The sequence below is a fragment of the Myxocyprinus asiaticus genome, chromosome 27 (genome assembly GCF_019703515.2).
Source record: "Myxocyprinus asiaticus isolate MX2 ecotype Aquarium Trade chromosome 27, UBuf_Myxa_2, whole genome shotgun sequence".
Classification (NCBI taxonomy): Eukaryota; Metazoa; Chordata; class Actinopteri; order Cypriniformes; family Catostomidae; genus Myxocyprinus; species Myxocyprinus asiaticus.
Window position 1 is genome coordinate 28555615 of NC_059370.1, and position 26696 is coordinate 28582310.

Sequence of the window (26696 nt, forward strand, 5' to 3'; positions counted from 1 at the left end):
AAAGGACATAGAGGAAGTTCTCTTTGCCTGGCCAGAGTTGTGACAACACCGGTTGGTTGGGCTGACAGAACACATGCTAGTGTTTGGTAGTGTGGTGGCTTTTTTTTTTTTTTTTTAAAGCAACGGCATAGGCTACAACACACAAAAGTTTCAGCTGATTTAACATAGTTCTTGGCCCTTGTAAATCAAAACATGATGATATGTTGTCATATATAACTAAAACATTTTATGATTTAAATCTTTTTAGTGATAAAATGGGGTCTGAGTGTATCAGGTTAAATTCCCACCTTGATATCATACAATGTTTCAGTAAGGCAACTTATTTCCAAAACATTCCAAGGCTGCACATGTAGTCTTGCTGATTAAGTCTGATCAATGCCTGACAAATGCAGTACTATACTGAAGATTCACAGATAATGCTTTATTTTCTGAAGTTATTACTTCCAAATAGTTGTCTATTCATGTTCGTTTCCTTGATCAACAAAAAGTCATTATACACCCTTTAGAGTGGGTGGCAGAGGTGGGGCTGGCAGGCACAGGTATAGAGGCTATCAGGGGGGATGGGCGACCAAGTGCTGTTAGAAATTGCCTGGCTATTGCCAAAGAGACCTCATGCCAGGATAATGCAAGGTCCAAAGGTGCACAAGAGTCAATCCAACCCCTCATGCTGCTTGCCTAAGGGCCAATCTCCTGTAAATTTCATCTTTTCATTTTGAAGGACATTACAGAATCACTTTTTTATTTTGTGAAACAAATAGAAGAAAACACAAGCTCCTATGAATTTATATTTTTCTTGCAAGCATGCTGTTTTTTGTGTGTGTGTGTGTGTGTGTGTGTGTGTGTGTCTCAAAACCACTCATTTTAATCACCATATATAATGGACAGTTCACTGTCAACTTGAAATTTTGTTTCTTGAAGGTACATGACTGCATTTCTGTTTCATGCAAAGCTGCGTGTATAGTACATATATACCATTCTTTCTAAGATTTTAAACATGCAATTTCTAAGAATCTCATCATTTAGTAAATTATGATGAACATTTAGGTTAATAGGGTGTCAAATTAAAATTAAAAAAGTTTTAATTTTTTAAGTGTTAATTAATCAAGTTAATTAATCCCCACACATTGCAGGCTCAAAGAGCAAAATTGTAGCCTTAACCTTATATCATTTCTCATGTCTTCTGACAATTTCTGAAGGCTGGTGAAAATGCCAGAGTCAGTGCTTAATACAAAAACAATACAAAAACAAACATTAATTGCATAAATTATCCAATATGTTCAATACACCATGTATATGTGGGAATATAGGCCTACAATCCTACACTGCAACGCAAACGACCATTTTAACGTGTAAAGACTAAAATCGAGGATCACGCAAAGTCTAAAACAATAACAAATAATAATGATATAAATTTTAAGCAGTATATTATAAGTAGGAGCATGCATTAGATGCATTGTTTTCTCTATAATAAAATAGTTTTGAAGACAAGCCTCATTTTGTGTCAGTGTTCGTCACAGATGTCACAGACAGCCAAGCTAATCCCTGTCATTCTCAAGAAAAAAAGTTATTAACAATTCACCTGGCAAGCCCTTGAGCAATTTACTCGAAATGGATGTCAAAGAAACTTCAATCATGCATTATGGGTCAGATTCCTGCAATTTCCCTGTCCAAAAGAAAAAGAAAAAAACTCATGAGTTCTGCTTTTTTAAATTTAATTAATTTTTTTTTAGAAACTGAAAAGTGAGAATGGAGTAAAATCCAACCGTTTGAGCTTTCAAATGCTTAACAGTGCATATTTGTACAAGTGTATTTAAATAGCCAAAAGAAACCTTCATTTACGTGCGGTCTTTTTGATCATAGGATTTTATTATTATTATTATTGTTATTATTATTATTATTATTATTGTTAGCCTATTATATATATATATATATATATATATATATATATATATATATATATATATATATATATATATACACACACACACACACACACACACACACACACACATTAAATCATGTTTATCGGCTGTGCTTAGGCAAAATCACAAAATCGAGAAAAAAAAAAAAAAAAAAAAAAAAAAAAAGCCTCAAACAGATATGTCCCATTCTTCAAATCTTATACGAATCGCAAACTCAGCTATTTAACCAAGTTACCTGAACTATTTTTTTTTTTCTCTCGTTATTAATAATATATAATTACGCTTGTCTGGTTGTTTCATTTAATATGCCGTCATTCATGCATTAGATGCACAATTGCATGATATGTTAACCAGCTCACCATCTAAAACTGCTACTATGAAACACGTCTAACACTTTAACGCCTGTCAACGTAGCAAACTGGTATCAGATTATGCATGCACGGAGAAACTATTATCTAAAGGGCTGAAAGACTGAGGAGAAAAATGCCATGAATATATTGCATATGAAATATAGGCCACAATTATAATTTATTTATTTATTTATTTTCTCCGTAAAATGCGTTATTCCTCCCAAATCTGAGAAATGGTGTCTGTACGGAGTATTTTGTTTAATTTCGCCTGTCTGCTGAGTGATTTTGGAACATCACCTAAATAAGGTGAAATCTGGGACAGTCGGGCTCAAGTAGACTGGTTGTCGGAGTCGGTGAAGTGTAAAATTGCAACACCAGACAGCCAACATAATAGCTCAGAAGGGGGCTAATGTTCATGCTACATTCACAGAACATTTTTATAATTGCTAAATAAAAAAAAGGGCTGTATACGAACATAGAGATTTATTCTGTGTTTCTTTTAATTCATTTTCACTTTCGTTTGAAATTCCTAATAATTCTCTGTCACACTCTTACAATAATATCTTACTCAAATATAATGAGTAATTTAAGGAGAGGGTGTATGAGGTTTGTAGTACTGCCGTTTGCAACCTCCAAATGTATTTATTTGTCTGAATATATGATCTTGCACAAGTATCAAGAAATGTTTTTTTTTTTTTTTTTTTAAGTGACAACACTGCCCTCTACTTTAAAAGAAACGGTCAGTCAAGTTGCTGACATGACTTTAACCACTGAATATTGTAAAAGGTAGTTTGAAGTAATCCAAAAGTTCCTTAAATGTTTGGAGAAGGTCAGCTGAGCTTGACATTTACAGCACTGTGTTCAGTTCAATTCACAATATATATACAGTATTGTAGACATTGAAACAATCTTCTAAAACACAGACTTCTAAAATATACATTAATCATAAATTAAACAGAAAAGCACAGCTAGAAAGGGATCTTAAAACATAAATTTGAACACAATTGTGAACACACAAACATCTTATACAGCACTGGTGAGACTTTTAATAAGTGAGTCATGGACAGTCCAGCAGACAGAATACTGTCTGTAGACAGACAGACCGAACATGTAGATTAAGGTTTAATCCATGTCAATTATTAATCCATGTTTAATTCCAGCTGTCCCTATGAGAGTCAGACTCTTATAAAAATAAATAAATAAATAAATAAAATAAAAGGCAGACCATACATTGTGAGATCCGGCTGAAGGAAAGGGGGTGTATTTCCCCCTGTCCACCATACATTCAGCAGAACACTCATTAAAAAAATAAAAACTGCATCAGGAGGAGCCAAAATATCTATTTTTGCAAAGGAACATCTAACAGCACAATGTTCAAAGTCTAAAAATGAAATAAAGTTTGCCTCAGCCCTTACAGCCATTTTATTTAAAAACAGAAAGATGCACCTGCTTAAAACCTCACTTCTGTCTGGTGCACTTTACAATTCTGCATTTGGCTATGCAGAGACATTATCTCTCCTGATGGTCACTTAATGTGAACATTAAGAGATACTCACCACCCCCAAATGCAAGACTGCAGGAAAAATGACTATACCCTTTAATAACACACATTAAGAGCAGCTGCAGTCTGCGTGGTTTCAGTTCATACTGGTCTGCATGGCACTTGCGCTAGGCAACAACCAGACTCCCACAGGGGATCCAAATGCCATCTCACCTAAATCACTGTAGTGAATGACAGATTTTGAATCTACATCTAGAATATAGGAGTAATAATTCTGTTTTCATCCTTGGGTTATTTGAAATCTTGCTTGGGGTGGTGGTAGCCAGTAGACATGGCATGCATAAGAGATGGACTCCGAGGTAAAATGTTTAGCGCTTTAAAATATGATGGAAACTAACCTAAGGTTAAACGTTTAACACACAGGAAAGGACAACACTGAAAAGCTTCCAACATTAAACCTACTCTGACATGGAGGCCTCTTATTGTGCACATCTCAGTCATTCTGACGTGCATTCATATTGCTCTATTCCCACTTGACACATTTTCCTTTTCAGTTAGCCATTAGACCTGTCATCTCCTTTACTGCATACACATACTCGTTCTATTTGGACAGAAAATTGCACTTCAATTAAAAGTAATGAAAGGCTGATGAGTAAAAAGCGTGGCTATTTTCATGCTTATATACATTTTATATATATATATATAAATATATATTAAACTATGTCCATACAGGATGGTTTTTGATGGCCAGTGGACTGTCAGAACAAAAGAAATTGTTGTGTGAAGTCACTAATTATTTAATGATATTTGTAATTATTTTAATGTCAAATTAATGGCAAGTTGTTGCACCCTCAGTGTAATATTGGGTGGAAAATTAGAGCTATCCACACCAGCTCTTAATGTAACACTGGAACACTGGAAACTGCTGTCAAATTCTCAGAATCCATCCTGTCTCCAATGCAGGTGTTTCCATCAACACATGACATTCTGATCACAGTATGACCACACCCTCACTAATAGCACAGCCTACAACAGAAATTAAAATTGCATCTTGCATAACAACCCCTTGATTTGGAAAGTTTGATGGCAAACCACAAAGAGTGATTTAATATCCTTTTTTATTAATATGGAATGACATGTTCTCCGTGAGACAACCTTGGGACCTGGAGAAGAGATGGGGACAGCTGTGCAACTACTACTCTCACATGTACAGAAAGTAAATAATTCATATAGTAGCCATTAACTGGACTAATGCAATAAGCTCTATAACAGTCCAGCAATAAGTCCATTACATAGCCTTTTCCATTCTGTTAAATAAAGAAGAATATGTAGAAAAGGCAAGGTGACTGCAAATTCAACAACTTAAAAGTCTTGACATGGTATACCTCTGATCAATTTGATAAAAGCATTTCTAAAAAAAACAACAAAAAAAAAAAACATTTAAAGGTATCTTATATACAACACTTTTCACATTGCACAAGTTCTCCAAGTAATATACTCTGATCCATTTTAATAAATCTAGCCATTGTAAACATGGTGGTAGAAAGCATGCAGCCAAAAATGCACTATTTGCTGCCAAGATTTTGCTCGTCACTAAAAGTGAAAAATTATGACCTCAAATAACAACATTAAATATTCCCATAATAACATTTTGAAAGCAATTTCTTTAGCCTCCTGTTAGATACTGTGTGAGTGGAACTGCTGTAAGATGGCCATAATACCAAAATTAGTCAAATATTGGTCATACCCAGACACTTGGCATAGACAAATTAGCCTGTAGTCAAAGCAGCATAAACAGCTTAATGTCAGTTATAATCTGTACTGACTACAGTAGATATCAGTGCACTCTCACACTGCTGCTGATTTGCTATGTTGATGGAGCTGTACAAGCACAGCATCCCGATTTACTCCACTCAATTATGCCTCATGGCATCCGTCTCTGAAGTGAGATGGGGTACATCCTGCAGAAAGGAGCTATAGTGTGTGCCCTACCAGCTTATTTCAACACTCACAGTACAGTACATACAGTAGATCATGACACCTACATTCATTTTTAAAGCGAGCGCACTAGGTGTGCATGTAAACTTTGAAAGTGTCTAACAGATTTGAACTGCCGGAGAAGATAGTTTCATGAGAGCATATGGAGTGTAACTGTTCACATCCTGGCATTTGACCTGTTCTTGTACAGGTTCTGGGAACAGCAGAGATGTGTGTACAGTCTGAGGCTTACGTGATATAACAGGGCTTTTTTTTTCACCTTGCCCCGACCACATGTGGAGTTATGAGATCTCTAGCAAGTGTGAACTCAGCAAGAAGGCTGAAATAGCACTGTACGGGGTCAAGTTCAGTTGCCGAATGTCCCAAAAAACTGAAGTGATACACTGCACTGCATATCAGTTCTGAAGATAATCTCAAATGCAAAGAATGTGAAAAGGTATAGACCAGTGTCCATTTACACATGCACATTATGGTTGTAACACCCAGTGTGAGTCTGTTCAGGATGTGAAAGTAAAGAAGTTACGAGGACTGTCTGACCAATAACAGACTTGTCTACACTTATACTTAAAACTATTACACATATCTGTGTGTAGAAAAACAATGAGATTCTTTGGAGTTTAAAATACTTAAACCAAGCACACAAGTCTCTCCAATATTCGTAACATGTGTGCTGGTCTCCGCTCGAGCTGTCAGTTCTGGCTCTCTTTGTTCCAGCCCTTGTGCTTTGTGCCGTGGGTCCTGCATTTGGTCTCCCGCTTTTGCAGGGGCCACGAAGAACTCTCCAAGTTTCCATTCATGCTTCTCATTACCGGGGCATGTTGAGGTTTTATGGAGCCTTGTAAACCCTTGAATTACAGCACTTTAAAATAGATTTTGACACCATTATGTGACTGTGCTTCTGGAGAAGCCTTTCATTGCTAGACGGAGGACTCATAATAGCAGACGACAAAAGAGCATGACTTGTTAATTATTTTTAACTGCCAGATAAAATAATTATGAACTAGGTGAAATGCACAAAGGGCCTGTAAGACACGTAATGATGTTTTGTCAAAAACATGAGCGGGAATCTGTTACTCACCAAAATGTTTTTCTTTCTATTATTTCATTCTAGAAGCACATTTTTAAACAAGAATCCACAGTGAATATGAAATGAAAATGAAGTTAGAAAAACGTACAAGAATTTACAAGGCTAAAGGGAATGTGACATAACTCGAGAAAACTTTGTCTGCTGAGTCTTTAAAGTATCTGTGCCTTTCTATGTGTGTCCTCCCAGGCTTCTTTGAGGCAGGAGCCGTCTGCTGGGCAGCAGAGCGGTCAGAATAGAAGGTGGCAGCCAGTCAAAACACTGCCTGTTATTCTAGCCAGGGCCCAAGTGCCAGTGAAGAGCTTCTTTTCATGCACCCTTAATGTGGTAAAGTGATCTGCTGCACAATAGGGACACTCGAGGAGGCCATCCCCAGAAAACAGGCCAAAACAAACAGCTCCCCTAGGCCTGACAGACTCACCCCCGGCCCCTTGAACACATCCCAGCACCTCTCAGGTCCGCTTCAGTGGGCATGCAAACAAAAATACGCTCACAGATACTGTACACACAGATGCTGTACACATTCATTCCCATGCACACATAGTTACTGGATATGTACACAAACACAATTAATGTCCACAAACAAAAATATGCTGCGACAAGTAACACACATACCACATTCAACCACACACAAATGTGAGTACGTTGAGTTCACACCCTAAAACACTATTTAAAATTCACACATTTTTTCAAGCACGCTTAATGTCGGTGATCTGTTATGCTATGGGCAAACTGAAGTGTATTTTTGTCATGTGTGTTACAATGTTTTTAATCATCTGCCAAGTTATCTTGCAGTAAATTTGAATTTGCCAAATTTGACATTTGACATTTAATAGCATTATAAAAAATAAAATAAAAATAAAAATGCCATGCACAAAATGTCATAATCCTTATATCATAAAAACGTCATATTTCTTGGCTTTTTTGAAATAAAGCAAATATGTAAAGATACTCTACCTACTGTACACATTTACATATACACCTAAAATGACATTTTAAAGTCATTAATATGGCTTTCTGCCATTCAAGACCTACATTTGGAGAAGTATGTGTGTTGGGAGACCGAGAGCTGTGCTGTGGCTTTGACTTGTTGAAGCGCTTTCAATATTGACCACAGCAAGCATTTATGTGGAGGCCCAGCTGGCTCAGAGACAATTTGGCTGACAATGACAAAAGAATTAGCACTTACTTTTACAAGCTCGCCTCAAATTACTTCTCTAGCACTCTACGCTACCCTCGGTAAATGAAACGAGTCAAAATAAATTTTACATGAGGCCGCCCCATGCCTGTAACAAGCCTTCTCCTCTGATCCAAAGACATAATCATGACAATAAAAAGCCCAGGCATTTACCACACACCAAAGATCATGAGAATTAAGCACTACAACAGCTCCTGGAATGGGCCTTTTTCTAGTGTGCTGTGTGTGAGAGAGAGTGAAAGGCAAATGCTTTTCCCTCTTCTCCTCTTTCTTCACCCTTTTCTTCTCCCGTCTCCTTCTTCTTGTCTGTTGAAACATGTGGTCAGCTGTTATGCTTCCATGTGGTCAGATGATCAAAGACGGAGCGGGATTGTAATTGTCCCCTGCTGAAGCACAGCTCGGCATGGGATCAGGGTCTCAGCAGGTGGGGGGACAGCCATAAGAACGGCCGAAGAAGCTGGAGGAACGCGAGAGGCCCAGCCTGGCACAAATAAAGACTTCCTAAGGGTTCCTCTCTGACAACAGAGCCGCTTGGGGAAGAGTAAAAAATGAAGCCTCCACACATTTACAGTTTTTTTTTTTTTTTTGTAAGGGGGAAAAAGGGGACACATTGGGGGGATGGTGAAAATGAATGCATAAGAACAAGAGATTATAATATTTGCAGAAAGAGAAGGCTTTGATTGTGAGAGATTCTAGCCTCAGATGCAAAATTTTAGCATGCCACATTCACATTTTCTGGAGGAAAAAAAGTCATGTCACCTTCTTCAAGTTGTTTTCCTGATTATGCAAAATGCTTGTGAGATTGTGCTCTCTCTCACACACACACACACACTTGAAATACAGAGTATTGGAGTATAAAAGATGGGGTAAGAGAGAGTTAGACAAAGTGTGAGATACAGATACACCATGGATAAGTCAGTGTTTACCTGAAGACCAAAGGGAGCCGTGAAAGCTCACAAGTCAGCCTACTTCTCATATATGTGGAAGCCCACAAAACACTTTTCACTGCTGTCTGTCATGTTGATTGCCCAGCATGACTCCCTCTACCCTCAGCAACCCCCCCCCCCACCTTTCCTCTGACCAGATGGCTTCTTTTTTTAACAGTCTGTGTCTTGCACCTCCACTCTCAATCCATGGAAGGAGAGGGAGGAAAGGGCCAGCGAGGGGGGAACATGGGCTGTGTGGACAAATGGTTTTGAGGTAGCAGAGAAAATAAAATGGGGAACCTTTTCACAGATACCCCCAAACTAGTTTGGTGCTTCTTAGCTGAGGCTCTGATAAGCATAAGAGATAAACCAATCAAGCAGCAGAGAAGATGAATAATAATAATAAAAAAAAAAAAACCTAATCGAACAGGACAAAACAAATAATTCAGCTGAGCCTGAAATAAAAGGTACTTCAAAGATAGAGCTACAAGTACCATATGCTGTATGTATATTGATGGGTGTATTGAAAGAACACAAGCAAATATATTTTTGAATCAAAGACATTTTTACCCGGGGCAAAGATCATAGGTGTTAATTTACCATATAGAGTAGCATCTCCAATAATCAGAACAGAACAGAAAGCGGTTGAGACATACAGAACACTAACACAGCAGGTCTATTTCTACAACACCACAAAAGGCCCTCAGTTTGCTCAAAGTGGAAAATGGACAGGAAACTTGATTTCATCATCACAAAGATTTCTGTTGCAACCCAACCTGAAGTCAACATGCCCAAGAACATTTCAACATGAAAGACTGCTTGATTGACTAGAAAGGGGTAAATAGAACTGTCAGTCTTCTCAAAGTCCCAACAGAAATGCATGACATTTGAGTGATTCTAGATGTCCCTCTTGCACAATCCTATATGTGACAAATACATAGATGCAAAGCAGGACTGGGACATTTTGCACAGACCTTGCAATATTTTCATTCCTAAAAATACTACAGTGATTTTAAATAGAGGTTCAAGATTCAGAGTTGATGGTATGGTACTGAGAGCCTTTTTTTCTTTTGTAACCATTGATGCATTTTTTCTGTGTTGTCACCAGTCCCCCATGATGTTCAGAGCACTTAACTGGTCATTTAAAAAAACAGGCCAAGCTTACAACATAGAGAAAAACCTATTCAATGCTGTTCCAACATCAGCCAGATTAAATGCAAAACAATGACTCCATACGAACCCAAAACTAAATGTCAGAGCAAGAAAGGACTGACATTAGACTTCCTGATGGATGTCATTATGCCACCAGGCAACATAGCATGAACGTCCTGCTTGAATAAAAGAGCTATTGTTGAACTGCAATCAATAAGAGAGTTTTTTTATTTATTTTTTTTGGCGAATAATGCACATGAAAAGCAAATGGAACATATTAATCAATCTGTTTGTTTGTTTGTTTGATGTGGAGTAGCCTGTTTGTGTTTGGTCCAAGCCAGCCATTCAAAAGCACTTTTGGTAATGTATCAGGTAGCCATTTGAAACAGCCACAACTAATAATTATCTTATAAGCAGTAATATGAAGGGTTTAATCAAGCATAGGCTAAAGGCTGATGTAAATGTAGTTGGGGGCATTTCATTTCACAAAACTGTTAGCAATGCACCGATATATCGGCCAATCATTGGTATCGGCACTATCGGACATCGGCTGATTGTTTAAACAGCCAGTGAACAGGACAGATTATTTCATGTCAATCAAAAGGGGGCCAAAAAGCAAGCTGGCAAATTAGGCATCAAATTGTGTAGTGTGTGAAAGAAAATTTCTTGTGCGGAATTACTTTGAATTGGGTGACAATGAAGCAGATTTGTGATTTGTAAGCTTTGCACTGCTAGAATTTCACGAGGTTCAACTCCAGTTAAAACATTTAACACCTTATTACTGAAAACATTACTCACCTTAAAGCTTGACACAGCAAGGAATATGACAAGTTGGTTAAAGTTAAAGCAGAGGCTGCTTCAGCTAAAAAGGGACACGCTTCCTCATTCAGAATTCAGTTAATGTGAGTTAAAGGGATAGTTCACCCAAAAATGAAATAATTTACTCACCCTCATGCCATCCCAGATGTGTATTACTTTTGTTCTTCTGCAGAACACAAATGAAGATTTTTAGAAGAATATCTCAGCTCTGTTGGTCCTCACAATGCACGTGAATGGTAACCAGGTCCAAAAATGACATAAAGCGGGCATAAAAGTAATCCATAAAACACCAGTGGCTAAATCCATGTCTTCAGAACAACGTGATTGGTGTAGGTTTCTCACACACACCTATCATATAACTTCAGAAGATATGGATTTAACTACTGGAGCCTTTTGGACCTTAAATGTTCTGATCACCATTCACTTGCATTGTGAGGACCAACAGAGCTGAAATATTCTTTCAAAAATCTCTGTTTGTGTTCTGCAAAAGACAGAAAGTCAAACACATCTGGGATGGCATGAGTGAGTAAATGATGAAAGAATTTTCATTTTTGATGGAACTATCCCTTTAAGAACGTTAATGTGAGTTAATATTATGTTTTTTGTTTCAGTGAGACCAGTCACACTATAAAGTTGCAGAAATAAAGATATTATTTAAATTTCTTTCGAAGTTGTGTTAATTAATTATCAGTGATTTGAAATAATGTTGCATTAAAAACGAAAACCACCAAACTATCGGTATCAGAATAATTTGGAAATGACATAAAACCAGAAAGATAACAAAATTCTGTGTCACTAGATTAGAAGACCTTCTCCTTCAGTTGAGATCTGTGACACTGGCCCTTCCCTTCACATCAGCCAAGCTCAGGTCACCGGCTCCATGTCACATGACACCAGGGCCCTGACCCCTTTGTGGTGACATGTTACTCAAGGGTCAGCCAGGTCACTCAATTAACAAGGGAGACAAAGACCTGGGCAAAGAGGAGGCAAGAGATCAGGCGCCCCACCAGCGTCCCATCCAAAGCAATCCAACCACTGTGCTTTACGTATCCCGTTGCCCATCTGCATCTGTCTGCCTGGCCAAGCCCTCATTTAACAGATCACTGATTGGAGGCATGCCCACTGCTCTTCACTAAGCAGGCAATGACAGCCAACAGCCACTAAAGAGCTGAAGAATCACTCCTGTGCCACATGGCGGGGCCATTAGTGAGAGTAAGATCTTACATAGACTGGCACTTGCAGACAAGTCAGAGTCTGGTCTTGAATTGACTGGCATACACAGTAGTGTCAGAAAGAGTCTGATCTCAGACAGACTGGCATCCACAGGCGCACATGCTGGGAGGGGAAATAAAGCTGCTCTTTGGTGTAGTAACAGAGCATGCAGGGAAATGTATGCAAGCATATGTGTTTATTCAGTATAGCTTACACAGTTACACAAACATCAAGGCGTTCATTCATGTCTTAGGCAATCCGTAGACACACACACAAACATGCACACACACACCCCTTGACACCCACTTACATACAGTACAGTACTGCCCTGAATGGACATTATAACTAAAATATACCCAAATTAGGAACTGAATGAAATCGAATCAAAACTGAAATCAAATTTTAATCGGAAATTCAATCAGAATCAAATTAAATCAGAAAATCTGTATCAATACCCAGTCCTACTAAAAACTACAGTATGTAATAGTTGTCCAGACTTGAATGAGTCATTTCCCACTCCAGCCTTATTATGAAAGATTGATTCCTCTGCCACAAAATGCACAAGTGGTAAACTACAGTAAGTACAATGCAACAGCTGGCCCTTGCCATTTCCTTAAGATTACAAACCACCACAGCTGCTCTCTCCAGCATCTGCTGAGCTGTTTATGTAAATAAACAGCTCAGAACCCCATTAACATTCTCATAAACTAATCAACTATCTCCAAATTTACACCACTGAAAAATGCATTAGACCCAGCCTTGATTTGATTGCACTAAATTTCTTGGCTCATAAATATATTATATAGTCTATTCACAGAGCGCACCAATTACAAGGTGAGCAAGGAAATTATCAAACAATGTTTTGACAAGTTTAATAACACTGGGGTATGATTTGTCAAGGCAGTGCACCAAACATAGCTGCTAATGAGTAGCACTGGAACTCCGAAGCTGCCTGGTCGAATCACGAGGCCTTGGAGGACTATTCAACTATTGTCAATAATTTCACTCTCGGTCCTCACGCAAAGTGACAGAGACTACGGTTACTGGATAGCACTTAGCTAATGGCTTCCTTTTGGCAGCTGTAATTACACGATGATTAGCTTTCCCACTTCAAACTTTCACACTTCACCTTGTGTTCCTCTAGTCTGCAGTGAGCAGCTCTGGGAACAGCTATACAGACTGGCCTGAGCTGCTGGTAGAGGGCCAGACTTGTACAAAATGGCACCTTGCATTGCGGATTGTGCGTGTGCAGATATATTTCGTTAGCAGTAATCCAATTGAGGGCCAGTGCTTCCTGTCAGGCAAGGTGCTGACAGACTACGTAAACATGTTAATGTACAATGAAACCTCCTCCACAACTATCTAAAGTTTATTGAGATCCAGACACTGTGAGAGGTTTGCATGCCGAGTTATGTGGCTGCTTTACCTCTCAAAGAAGACTAAGAATATTTCATTCTGAGTGATATCAATTAAGGTTTGTCACACCTCTAATATACATTTTTGGTAAGTATACTACTGAAGAATGAAAATGAAGTGAAAATGTGAGAATTCGTTTTTTTAAGAGTTGAATATGAAAATAAGTACCATATGAAATAGTAAAATAAAATAAAAAAATGCAAATATAGTCTTGCGAGACTATGAAACATGCTGTTGTTGTAAAAGACTTTGCACGCATAATGCAATAAAGCATTTGCATATATATTCTAAATGCCTTGAAGGAAGTTCTTTAGCAAACAAAAACTTCTAGCCTATATGATACAGTATTATCTTTAATAAATAAAAATTGTTACAAATGTGGATTTCATGGGACTCCCATGTCAGATGTTACAGACTCGCACTGCAGTTTAAAGTATAAATCACTACCCACCTACTCTCTCATGTCAATGGAGGGAAATTTTTGTCGATTTGAATGTCTGATGAGATGCCGCCAGTCTGCCTCTGGAGGTGGAACATATGGGAATAATGGGAGGGGAGGGCTAACGGGGTGAAGAGACTCAGCCATTCTCCCCTGGTACAGAAACAAAAATGTAAATGTGAAACATGCCAACAAATGGAGATGCTCTGAGCAGGATTTTTACAGCCGATACCGATCACCTTGTCACCTGATCTGCCGATACCAATCATTTCACCTTTTATCAGGATCTCTGTCATAACTGGCTATATGTAAGTTTTCTGCACACTGCCCTGTTAATTACATTTTCCTCGTCCAAAGAACGGAAAACAGCCACTGCCAATTGGAAAATCTTTAATGGCAAAACAAGCACAAGAATTCAACGGTGCTTCTATTATGACTGCATTTGGGTACAGCCCATAACTTCCTACGCCATATCAATAAATATTATCTTGTGATGGTTTCCATGAGAAATCCTCAGTAGGACTAACAAGGGAAGCATACCTTCCTCTGATCAATATTACAGCAGCTAGGAAAAGGGCAGGCACCTAAACTTCAGCTTTGCAGCCAGAGTGGTCTTTATATGCTCTCTGGAGGACACATCAGGCATATTTACCCCAGCCTTCAGCATAGATGCTCAAGACAAAAAATTTCTAGCCTATCCACCTTGACACCTCCTCTATGTGTATGAAGCAGCATAAGAAGTCTGATTCAAGAGATTTTCTATTTTTTTTTTTTCATTTAAGTTAAATGGTGCACCGTGTGTTCTACTGGATGCCAGGAATTGAAACATTTAAAAAGCCAACAGCGATAATCCAAGCACAGACACCCCGCAGACAGACCACCTCGCCTTGGAGACACTTAAGCGTCTGTGGCTTTGACAGCATTTTCATCACACCCTACCCCCCTTTACCATCTGTGAACGTGCCCAGCAACATCAAACCGAATCTGAGAACTGAAAGCTAGGAGACAAACTCGTCCAGGAGTACTGTTCTCCGCTGACACATACGACAGAGAAAATGACTCTCAGTTGTAGCAGAGAGTCACTAAGGCAGTTGGGACAGGTTAACATGTACCATCATATGGATAATGTTTTACTCTTTTTTTTTTCTCTCGAGTGGCAGCAGCGGGGAGAGGCCAGTGGCGCTGCCATGTGTGCAGTTAAAGGCCGCCCTAGCAGTGAACGCTGCTTGCACTTGCATCAATTACAGCGGATGGGCCTGACAGCTGTAATTACATACCTCAACACTGATTATGTGCAGTCTGTCATGGAGACCAGCAAGGCACCTATTTTCATGCACTCGTTTAAGCAGTCAGTTGTCAGGGCAAAGTGGCAAAGAAGGAGCAGCCCTGTTTGAGAAAGACGAAGGGAGGGAATGCGGTGATGTTGTAGTGTGTGTGGAGTGCAGTAAACCCCCTCCGCACGTTCTCATCCTCGCTGCCTTGGTCTTGGCAAGATCTCCAACTGCTCAGGGTAGTAATAGCTACTGCATAAAGAGCCTATGTTATTATTGTCACAATAGTGAAGGACTGATAAGAAACTGAGGTAGACCTGTTTATTGATGGTCCTCTCCATCATCACAAAGCAAAGACCTATGGACAAGCAATTTCACAGGAAGTTGTCAATAGGACTCAACCTTGAATTTTAGACAATATCAGGTGTTAATTGGCACAGTGATACCAATACAGCTACGTTTTGGCTATGTAAAACTTGAAAGAAAATCAACGTGGCCTTGGGGGGGAAAATGTACGTTAAACTCAACAGCAGTTTTTAAAGTATTTAAAGGACTGTCTACACAAGTTAAATGCAATCAGAAATCACATATATAGTGATATAGAAAGAGTGACCATTGCATTTTGTTCACTAGCTGACCTCATGAAATTAAGACATTTAAAAATCAACACACTGTCAGATACAGTACTGTGTGCTCTACCCATGCCACCATTGCTTTTTTCAAACCCCCATCCGAGACATCCACATTCAACCCCCCGACACTCGCGTTAAAACGCTGGCCAATCTAGCTGTGAGTTTGGGAAAATTGCCAACTGTCTGGCAAAGTGGAAACAGAAATCTCTGAAACAAATACAGTAGCAATGATTTCAAACATCTGGACAAAATGGAATAAGGGTTTTCACAGAGCTGTGATGTAATGTGAACATAATAGCTAATATACAATGCAATAAAATGTCTAAATAATGGCAATATACAAAAACTATCAACAAGTAATTTATCGAGGGAATGTAGAAAAAAGTAATGGAAAAATATTCTGATCCACAAATTAAAGGCAAAGATCTTGACACCAAAAATACACAGAATGTCTACCCTCAAAGGCATTTCAGTACAGTTATTTTTACTTATACTCTACTGAGTAACTTATGCTTAAAGACACAGGTTAAGTCATATTGAAAGACACAAAAGCACTCGAATTCACAAAAAACATATGCTTACATAAACTGGCTGAGGTAGAATATTAAAAGGGGGTACAGTAGACTGAGCAGGCCTACCTGTGCTCTGATATTAATGCAACTCCTTGGTTCCATGAGTTCAGAGCTTTCTGTTTCACAGAGATTATGAGCCCACACTGCAAGACAAATGGAAAGTAAAACATTTGAGATCAGTGGAGCCAAATTTGCCACATCCAAACACTAGTAGGCCACTGAATCAAGAATTTTTCCTATGCCAGCTTAATGTGCAGAGACAACTATAAGTAAGACATCTCCCTGAAAAGTGATAATACTGTGGCTCTATCAAAATGTGCTTTTTGTTTGAGCATCCCAACAAGCCAGACACTACAACTCTGACTGGACAAATAGAGTGAGTCTTGAGCGAGACTATCTGTTTGTTAGACCAATGGCAGATGGGGGAGTTCAGGAAAGCTGTTTGAAACAAAGTTCTGTGCTTTTGAATGTGCAGCCACGATCGCACTGAAGCACTGATTCTGCATTTAAAATGCGCATAAGCAGTGTTTGACATACCTCTCCTTTTCTTTAAAAAAAATTAATAAATCTAGTTTAAAGTGAGGCACTTACAATGCAAGTGAATGGGGCCATTCCGTAAATGGTAAAATGCATTAAATAAAAAGCATAGGCTTCTTTTAATACGTTAAAATAAAAAAAAATATATAAAAAAATAAAAAATAAAATATCCACAAGATGTAAACAATATGCATGTGAACATTAACATGACTAGTGTGATAAACTCGCTTGCTAACCTTATCTGTACCTTATCTGTGTAAAGTTGTATCCAATTTTACAATACCCAACTTCGTTGCCATGATTATGCTACAACATAAACACTAAAACCTTAAAACGACTGTAAAAACAATGATTCAAATAAGTTTACATCTCAAATAAAGTACAAGTTATAGGCTTCACATTTCTGCCTTTAAAGCCTTCATGAATTGGCCCCATTCACTTGAGGCAATCAACATTATGCCACAAATTCTTTCGATGCTTAATGCTTAACTTTTGCTTAACTTTTGAGTACTGAACACAGAATGTTCCTTTAATGGGGTTGCAGTGCACAAATGGCTGAATGAACAGTTCTGTGAGAAGGTTTTAACAACAAAGTTTTGTTGATTAATGGATAGGTATTTTTGAAGACTTTCAAGAACATTTGTGAGATGAATATTCTACAAAGATAGTTTTCCATGTTTTTATGCCATTGCAAAAGTTTAATTTCTGAAAATGTTGATGTGGCAAACTGTAAAAAGCAAAAGCTTGTGCTTAAGAAGCTCTACCCTCAGATCAACAGTGTGTGGTGCAGCACACTTTTCAGTGACCTTCAATAGCTTATTGATTACTGCAAATACTTAGCCCAAACTCTCATGTGCGCAACTTTCATTGAACTGTATTTCAGCCGTTTTCTCCCGTAAACCTCCAAAGCCATGTGCGTGAAAGTAATAAAACAGCACACTGTTTTCCACCAACAAACAACAAACATAAAAACATCTAAGTGAGAGTGTGTATCGCTATTTGTACAAAAGCATTATGAGGATAATGGCATTTAATCCTCACGTCAACCCCCACCCAGTCTAACTCCACACTCCCAGCCTCACAAAGACTGTCCTCCAATAATAAGCTGTCTAGTCCTTGGCGACCAGGCCTTTGTCATATTGCCTATCGACTTGTTAGATTAAACAAAATTTCACATGTCAATTAAATGAGTGTTGCCGGGGTGATTAGCAGATCCCACTAATTGTCTCCCTCCTCCTCCACCATAATTTTCCACATGGACGAACAGGAAAGAGGGCTTTGTCCAACAGGGCCCCCATCAAATATGTAGAAGATGGGTCTTTACGTACTCCTCCTCTCATTCCCACTCTCCTGGGGGAGAAGCTGAGGAAGACAGTGATGAGGTGGGTAGGAGTGGAGATAAGATGGGAAAAGGGTGGATTTGATTCACTCTTCAGGGCACCCCACTCTGTTTGGAACAGCCCACTGATGGGCTATTTTCTGGACGTCCAGCATACAGCCCCATTTACACACTCCCACACGTGCTCCCCCACTGATAATTACCCCAACCGGCCCCCGGAGACAAGAAGCCCACAAAGCCTGGGCCCCTAACTGTTTTAGACAGGGGCCAAGACACTCCCATGGTCTTCTGCTTACACACAGTCTTATTTCTTCCCCCTGGAAATATGTTTGTTTTCCTTAATGACATGATCTCTGGATTGTAATCAAACGTGGTCCATCGCATCTGTGGGGTGATACTGGAGTGTCTGGTTGACTTGGGTGCATCTGAGATTATGCTGAAAATGGAAGGAAACCAGATTGCTCTTATTTTAAAATAGTAAATTTGCATTTACAAGGGTTACCATCTTTTCTGACCAATGAAATTCCATGACATTTCCATGACGTTTCCATGAGTTTGTGATTAATGGATCCAGATTTTCAAAAATCTGTTTGATTCAGAGCGATTAGCTTATTCAGAACATGTGAACCTTTTTGACTACTTAATTGAAAAGAACTGACACAAAATAATAATTCAGTGACAACTTGGACATCACTCTGGCTTGTGAGCTTTACTCTTCACAAGAGCAATACCTAGCTCATGAAATGTTTTACAGCAGAGACACTAGAAAACAAGTATTCACTATATAAATTTCAATGACTTTTCCATGACCTGGAAAAATCATTGCCTTACAGTATATTTCTAGTTTTCTATGACTGTGGGATATACATTTACTGTATAAGCTATATACAGGCTATACCATGCACTAAGCTGCCCAATTTCACTCAAGTAAATGTTGTTAATCACAAACAACATTAAAGGTGCTGCATGTAATTTAATTTTATATTTTAATGTTAATTTCCATGTTTAATGTTGATGGTATAATTTCTTCTATCTTTCATCTTAAAGTGCAGAGCCTTTCAGTAAGCATTTCGTAGACTGACTTCCACTAAAACTGCAAACATTTTGTGTTTGTTTGAGCATTCGTAATTATATCGGCTCAACCAATGGTGTAAGTTTTGGCATGGCTACCTGTTAACACGAACAATGGAAAACCAGTTTGGAAACAATTATTTGTGCAATTTCATTTGGTGTCGCTAATGGAGCATAAATAAACTGTGGTGATGGGGGCACAGCCGAGCGACGTCTGTGGAGAGCGAAGCCGTTAGAGGAAGAACAGTAAGGATTGACACCTGAGGAAATTATCTCTAACAGCTGTTTGTGTTGAGAGCTGAGAGGGATATAAAAGAGCAGTCCAGTCCACCGGAGGTGAGAGAGAGAGACACACGCAACAGAGTGTTCTGTGTGTTTTGTGTTGTGCTGAAAAGCAACCCTTGTTGTGTTAGACGAGAAAGAGTGTAAAATAAAAGACTTGTGTTGAACGTTGCCCCGGCCTTCGCTTCCTCCTTGAGAGACCTTGTCACAACAACAATTAGAGGAAATCAAGTTTTTAAACTTCACTCAGTCATCACACCGTCCCCTAACCCCCAGCCTCATCCTATCCCTTTGCCCTCTAAGTGATTGTGGAGTCTGATCAAAGACAACCTGTTTGCACTGCACTTTCTCTAGAGTACACAAATGGAAATGTCCCACTGAGTCCAAATTTGCTGGAAGTTTCCATTAAGAGGAACACAAAGAATGGGCTGTATGGTCTGCTTTTTGTGCTGAGGCAGCAGACCAGAGAAGTGGTACACAGAACTAAGAATAGACGAGGGGAATCTCTCACACACTGAACAAGGGCAGGAGAAACATGAAGCTCATATGTGTGACAATAACCCTTACTATAAATTCATTCACAGCAGTTTCCCAAAGGCCTGCATTATGAGGGTGTGTCTGTCTGCAAGAGACTGTGAGTGCATGTGTATGTATGTATGCACAGAGTGCCAGGCTGAGTCGTATGTAAGTGTGGTCATGCATAAAAGCGTGTGTGTGTGTGTGTGTGTGTTTGTGTGTGTGGGCAGGTTTAAGTGGTTTACGAGGACTTTTCTTTAGGTTACAAACTGCTAATTACAAGGGTATTATGCTATAAATGTGGTTTATGGGGACATTTCTAGTGTCCCCTTAATTCAAATCACTTAAAAAAAAAATAATATATATATATATATATATATATATATATATATATATATATATATATATATATATATATATATATATATATATATACTAAACAATGTTTTATTGAAAATGTAAAAATGAGGGGGCCTGGGTAGCTCAGTGGTAAAATACGCTGGCTACCACCCTTGGAGTTCGCTAGTTCGAATCCCAGGGCGTGCTGAGTGACTCCTGCCAGGTCTCCTAAGCAACCAAATTGGCCCGGTTGCTAGGGAGTGTAGAGTCACATGGGGTAACCAGATTGCTCTTATTTTAAAATAGTAAATTTGCATTTACAAGGGTTACCATCTTTTCTGACCAATGAAATTCCATGACATTTCCATGAGTTTGTGATTAATGGATCCAGATTTTCCAGTCACATGGGGTAACCTCCTCGTGGTCGCTATAATGTGGTTCGTTCTGGGTGAGGCGCATGGTGAGTTGAGCGCGTATGCCACGGTGGATGGCGTGAAGCCTCCACACACGCTATGTCTCCATGGCAACGCGCTCAACAAGCCAAGTGATAAGATGCGCAGGTTGATGGTCTCAGACGCAGAGGCAACTGAGATTCATCCTCCGCCACCTGGATTGAGGCAAATCACTACGTGACCACGAGGACTTAAAAGCGCACTGGGAATTGGGCATTCCAAATTGGGTGAAAAAAAATAAATAAATGTAAAAATACAGAAAGTTTTTTGTGAGGATTAGGGTTAGGGGATAGAATCTATAGTTCATACAGTATAAAAATCATTATGTCTATGGAGAGTCCTCATAATGATAGCTGCACCAACGTGTGTGTGTGTGTGTGTGTGTGTGTGTGTGTGTGTGTAAGTGCAGCAGACAGCTTCTTAAACTTGTCTCAGAGAACAGTTAAAAAGACTGTCTCTGATTCTGATTATACCAATGTATCTTCTCTTCTTCACACTTTACTTTCCACATGAACACAAACAATAACAGTGTGATACTTGCTGCATTTGTCCTAAAAATGGCATTCTTCATCATTCCTGTTAGAACTGGGCAATGATACAGATTTCCTGATTTGATTCAGTTCTGATTCACAAGGTCTCGATTCATTTCGATTCCGATTTTAATATGATTTGATTAGATTCCGATTTATTTGAGTATATTTCCGTAATATCTATATAAATGTTGTTTATAGTTGAAAGAAATTGTTGTAAATTATATGGGGATGCTTTTTACTATATTTTTTTTACAACAAGGCCTAAACTATGATGTTAAATTACTATTTTCTTTTTAAACAGATACAATAATTAACACAACCAAATCTTTAAATATCGGTCTTGAGATATTTAAAGGACCAAAAATCGATATCAGGACCAAATATAGATCACGATTAATCAGAAAATCTATATTTTATCCCTCCCTAATTATTGTCAATGGACCTTTTTTTTTTTTTTTTTACAGTCTGAAGACACATTTCTGCCTTAATTTAGCAGCGAAAATCAAGCAAACTTTTAATTTTTAAAATTTTGTAATGATTTAGAGTAAATGTATAATATTACTATTTGTGTTACATTACCCTGCATTAATTAAAATATGTGACATCTTTCTCTCTTCTCACTGCCATAACCTCTCTCTTTCCATTTTTTCCTCTTTGGAAAGTCTTGAGGAATTCTTTTTTTATTATGCTGTTGAAGCAAATAAAAATGCAAAAACAATATTTGCTATGGTCTTCCTATTTCATTTATAGAAATGTATCAAACCTAGAAATGTATATACGGTCCAAAGTCTTAAATGAGATGCATTACAGCAATAAAATTGCTTGGTCTCTATAGAAGTATGAAACATTTTGAGTAATTTAAAATGCATTAAATCTTGTCAGCCTATGCTTTTTACTTCTCCAACCTAATTTTTTTTTATCACTTTAGTTATCAGTCATTTGACTTTTTGCTGATGTCATCATCTTGCTATACAATGTGAAAAAAGAAATAAATAAACAGTCCATCTTAGATTTTTGACATACTGCAAACTTAAACTTACATTTATTAAGGTGGCATAACACCATGGTCTGAGTTAGTCTCCAATGCTACTCAGAGCAGTAAAAACTGTAACTACCTACAGTCATTGAAGTCTGCAAAGGGCTGTGAACAAAAGGGGAAGGGTGGTGGGCTGTGATTTGAGAGGAGGTTTACGTTTCTATGGCAACAATGAAGTTCATTTCCCACCGTGTAGGGTACTAAGTAGCAGAGCTCTGGAGGGTTTCATCCATACTGCACTACTAGGCCTTTTTTGGGGGCTGGATGGGGTTGAGTATATGTGAAAGAGTATGTGTGCTGGACATGCTGGCTCAGGACTGGCCCAGTAATATTAAATAAATCATGGATAGATGCTCCTGAGGGACAGGGTTGTGGAGTGGTCAGGACACTCTGTGGCCCCCTAATGTCTAGAAGAGGTTGGTCTGGGACTGGCACTAATTTGAAACAGCGAGGTAATCTCAGCGAGCGGATCAATACAGTCTTTTACCTCTCTCACAACTCTGACATACTTGATATGTCTTGTGCAAATGCAGTGAGTCACAGTCAAAAGATAACATAAAAAGAAAGCCAGCTTTCAACATCTGACAATGATTGCAAATGATGTGCCTCTTCAACAATCGGAAAAGGCTACTCCCCTTAGAATAGCACTCAAGAGTGGTACAGAATCTAAATTCCATCAAAGACAAACTGCGCCACCTTTGTGACAAAGAACATAACAAGGTCAATATTTAAATATTTTCTTTAAAAAAATTCTGTTTAAACTTCCAAATATTTTAGGCAAATCTTAAGGCAGACTTCAGAGAGCTCGCTACTTAAGATGCTATGCCAAAACAACTATATAGTGTGAAGAGTATTTATTCAAACAAAATGTATTAAAGAAATTGTTCACCCAAAAAAGGAAAATTCTGTCATTTACTTAACCTCAAGTTGTTCCAAACCCATATGACTTTCTATGGAACACATAGGGAGATGTTAGGTAGAATTCTGCCTTAAAGGGATAATTCTCCTAAAAATGAAAATTCTCTCATCATTTACTCACCCTCATTCCATCCCAGATGTGTATGACTTTCTTTCTTCTACAGAACACAAATTATGATTTTTAGAAGAATATTTCAGCTCTGTAGGTCCTCACAATGCAAGTGAATGGTGATCAGAACATTTAAGGTCCAAAAGGCTCCAGTAGTTAAATCCATATCCATAGTGAATGGGTGCCAACATTTTGATGCTTCAAAAAGCTCATAAAGGCATAATAAAAGTAATCCATACAAATCAATTGTTTTCATCCATATCTTCAGAGGTGATATGATAGGTGTGGGTGAGAAACAAATCAATATTTAAGTCCTTTTTTGCTTGAAATTCTTCTCCCTGCCCAGTAGGGGGGCGGTATGCATGAAGAATGTGAATTACCAAAAACACAAGAAAAAAGAATGTGAAAGTAATCTGTTTATCAGACTGCTTCTAAAGATATTGATTTAACCACTGGAGTCTTAAGGATCACCTTTATGCTGACATACGTGATTTTTGGAGCTCAACATTTTTTGCCACCCATTCACTTGCATTGTATGGACCAAAAGAGCTGAGAAATTCTTCTAAAAATCTTAATTTGAGTTCAGCAGATGAAAGAAAGTCAAACACATCTGGAATGGCATAAGGGTTAGTAAATAATAAGAGAATTTTCATTTTTGGGTGAAAATTTCCTTTAAAGCAGGGGTCTTCAACAATTTTCAGACCAAAGACCCCTGGGTGGGTAGAAAGGAGGAGCTGGGACCCCTGTTACATACTGTATAAAATTGAGTGTTGCATTTTATGCCTGTACAGCAGGGGTCTGCAACTTTTCTCACATGAAGTGACATTTTTAATTTTCCTTGTTAATCACTGTTCCATACCCCCTCCTTAATAAAAAGAAAAAGACAGACAGATAGACAAACAGACAAATAGACACAGACAGACAGACATATATACAGACAGACAGACCCTGTCCATGCAGAATAAAAACTTTTTTATAAGGTTATTAATATGAAGTCTTCATCTCATGTGAGTGATCAATTTTATACATATATTTTAAAATTAAATTTCATTAGGAGTAAAACTTTGCAATGAGGAAAACAATGACTGACTGAACCTTTAATTATGTTGTTTTGAGTCACCATCTTGTGTGTGTGTGTGTGGAACATTAAGGACCGTGTATGCCAGCTTGATAATCTCAGCGGTAACTTTATTTAGGCTACACCAGGCAATTAGGCTATTGTTCTGAAAGCAAAACACAACTAATAATAAAAGAAACTGTAGGCTGTCATCACCTCAACTCAGAGGTGTAAAGTAACGAATTACAACTACTCTTGTTACAGTACTCAACTTTTTTAAGTGCAAATAAATAATAGTACTTTTACTTGAGTTGATTACAAATGAAGTATTCAACTTTGCTACAATTATTTTTCACCATAATTACAAAGTACAAAAAAATAATATTTCTGAATTTTTGGGAAGAAGAAAGTTAAAAGCGCTAAATCTGTTTATAAACTAAAACGACAGAAGCCCGCAAGGCACAGCATCATGGGCACAGCAGCAGCTTGCATGAACTGCCGCTGGTGTCCTCTCTTCTCTAGAACTGTAATACTGTCAGGGGTGTAAAACGTACTCATAAATTATACTTAAGTGAAAGTATGGATACTGAGTGAAAATTGTACTCAATTAAAAGTCTAAGTATCTAGCCAAAAACATACTTGAGTTAAAGTAAAAAAGTATTCACATTAAATTGTAATTAAGTATTAAAAAATTAAAAAGTAACTCACTAGAACGAAATCAAGAGAGGAGATTGTGTGAGAGAGGTTGTTAAATTCGACTGGTTTGTCAATTGGAAGTCACCTTTTTACTGTCTCCGACGACTGTCATATTTCTCCCCCGGTGGCATTCACAACCTGGTCAAGAATCATGTTACAATAACAACATTTTTGCAAAATGATTTTTATGTGGCCTGTTCTACGTAACATGGCATTTACCTGGTGGAATTATCACTAAAGGTGCTAAAACAACAATTACTATTATTCCCTTTAACTCAAATCATGAGTAAAATGGCAGATTATCAGTTCATAAACACTTACTTTTTGCTCTGTTCCTCACACAATGATATCTTATGACATATAAATAATTTTACTGTAGCGCATTACACATTTTTTAACATTTGCATTACATAACCAACTACATTTACAAGCTTGTACGAGTGTGATCAAAATGCACGGTAGCTCAACTGGTAGAGTGCTGCATATGTAATGCAAAGGAGCAGGGTACGAGTCCTGAAGAGCATACGAATTGTGATGTCAGAGCACCCAACCCCTTGAGACATAGAGAAAGATTAAAAAATTCAAAATAAGCTTTGAAGAAAGTTGGTAACGTTGTTGGTTTTGTGAATTGTTTTCTGAGGTTTGCTACTAAACCTTACTGTTGAGCAGATAGATGAATTCAATAAAATTCATAATTACTATTTACTCAGATTCCATTAATTTATTATCATTATTATCCTCATTATCATTGCTGGTTTTATAGTTATTATTATAATAGTTGCCTAACAACAACAACAACAATAATAATAATTCAGCAAATAGGGAGCAGAAATTCATAGATATGATTTAAATATGAAGGCAAATGTAGAAATACACACAGTAATACACAAATGTACACCTTTAATTACAACAGCCTTTTGTTTTTATTTATATATTTGCAACATTAATGATTATTTCATAACTGTCCAATCTGTAGTAGCAGGCATTTAGAATACAGTTTAGGACAAAAACCGTCAGCGTTTCTCACTTTGTGCTCATAGTTTTAAATAAATAAATCATATTCAGTCGGGCAGTCACATAAGGTCTAATCGCACTGCCATTTGACACTCTGCAGTTTATCAATATGTCATTTGTCTGATGCAGTGAAAAGGGCGTATTCAGTGCAGTAAGATGAAAGAAAATGATCTTCAAAAATGGAACGAGTACTTTTCAAGTTTAAATAAAATTGTAAGGACTAAAAAGTACTATATTTTCTTTGGAAATATAATTAAATAAAAGTACAAGTATTCCATTTAAAATGCATTCAAGTAAAGTACAAA

The 26696-nt window shown here is 37.9% G+C and overlaps 1 long non-coding RNA gene across 1 annotated transcript in view; it reads right to left on the bottom strand.

Annotated features, from left to right (window-relative positions):
* LOC127417976 (uncharacterized) overlaps positions 1–26696 on the bottom strand; it is a 99957-nt gene that overhangs the window by 51458 nt on the left and 21803 nt on the right. Inside the window, exon 2 of the long non-coding RNA XR_007893351.1 lies at positions 16559–16635. This is a non-coding gene — a long non-coding RNA (uncharacterized LOC127417976). The remainder of the gene's footprint in view (positions 1–16558; positions 16636–26696) is intronic.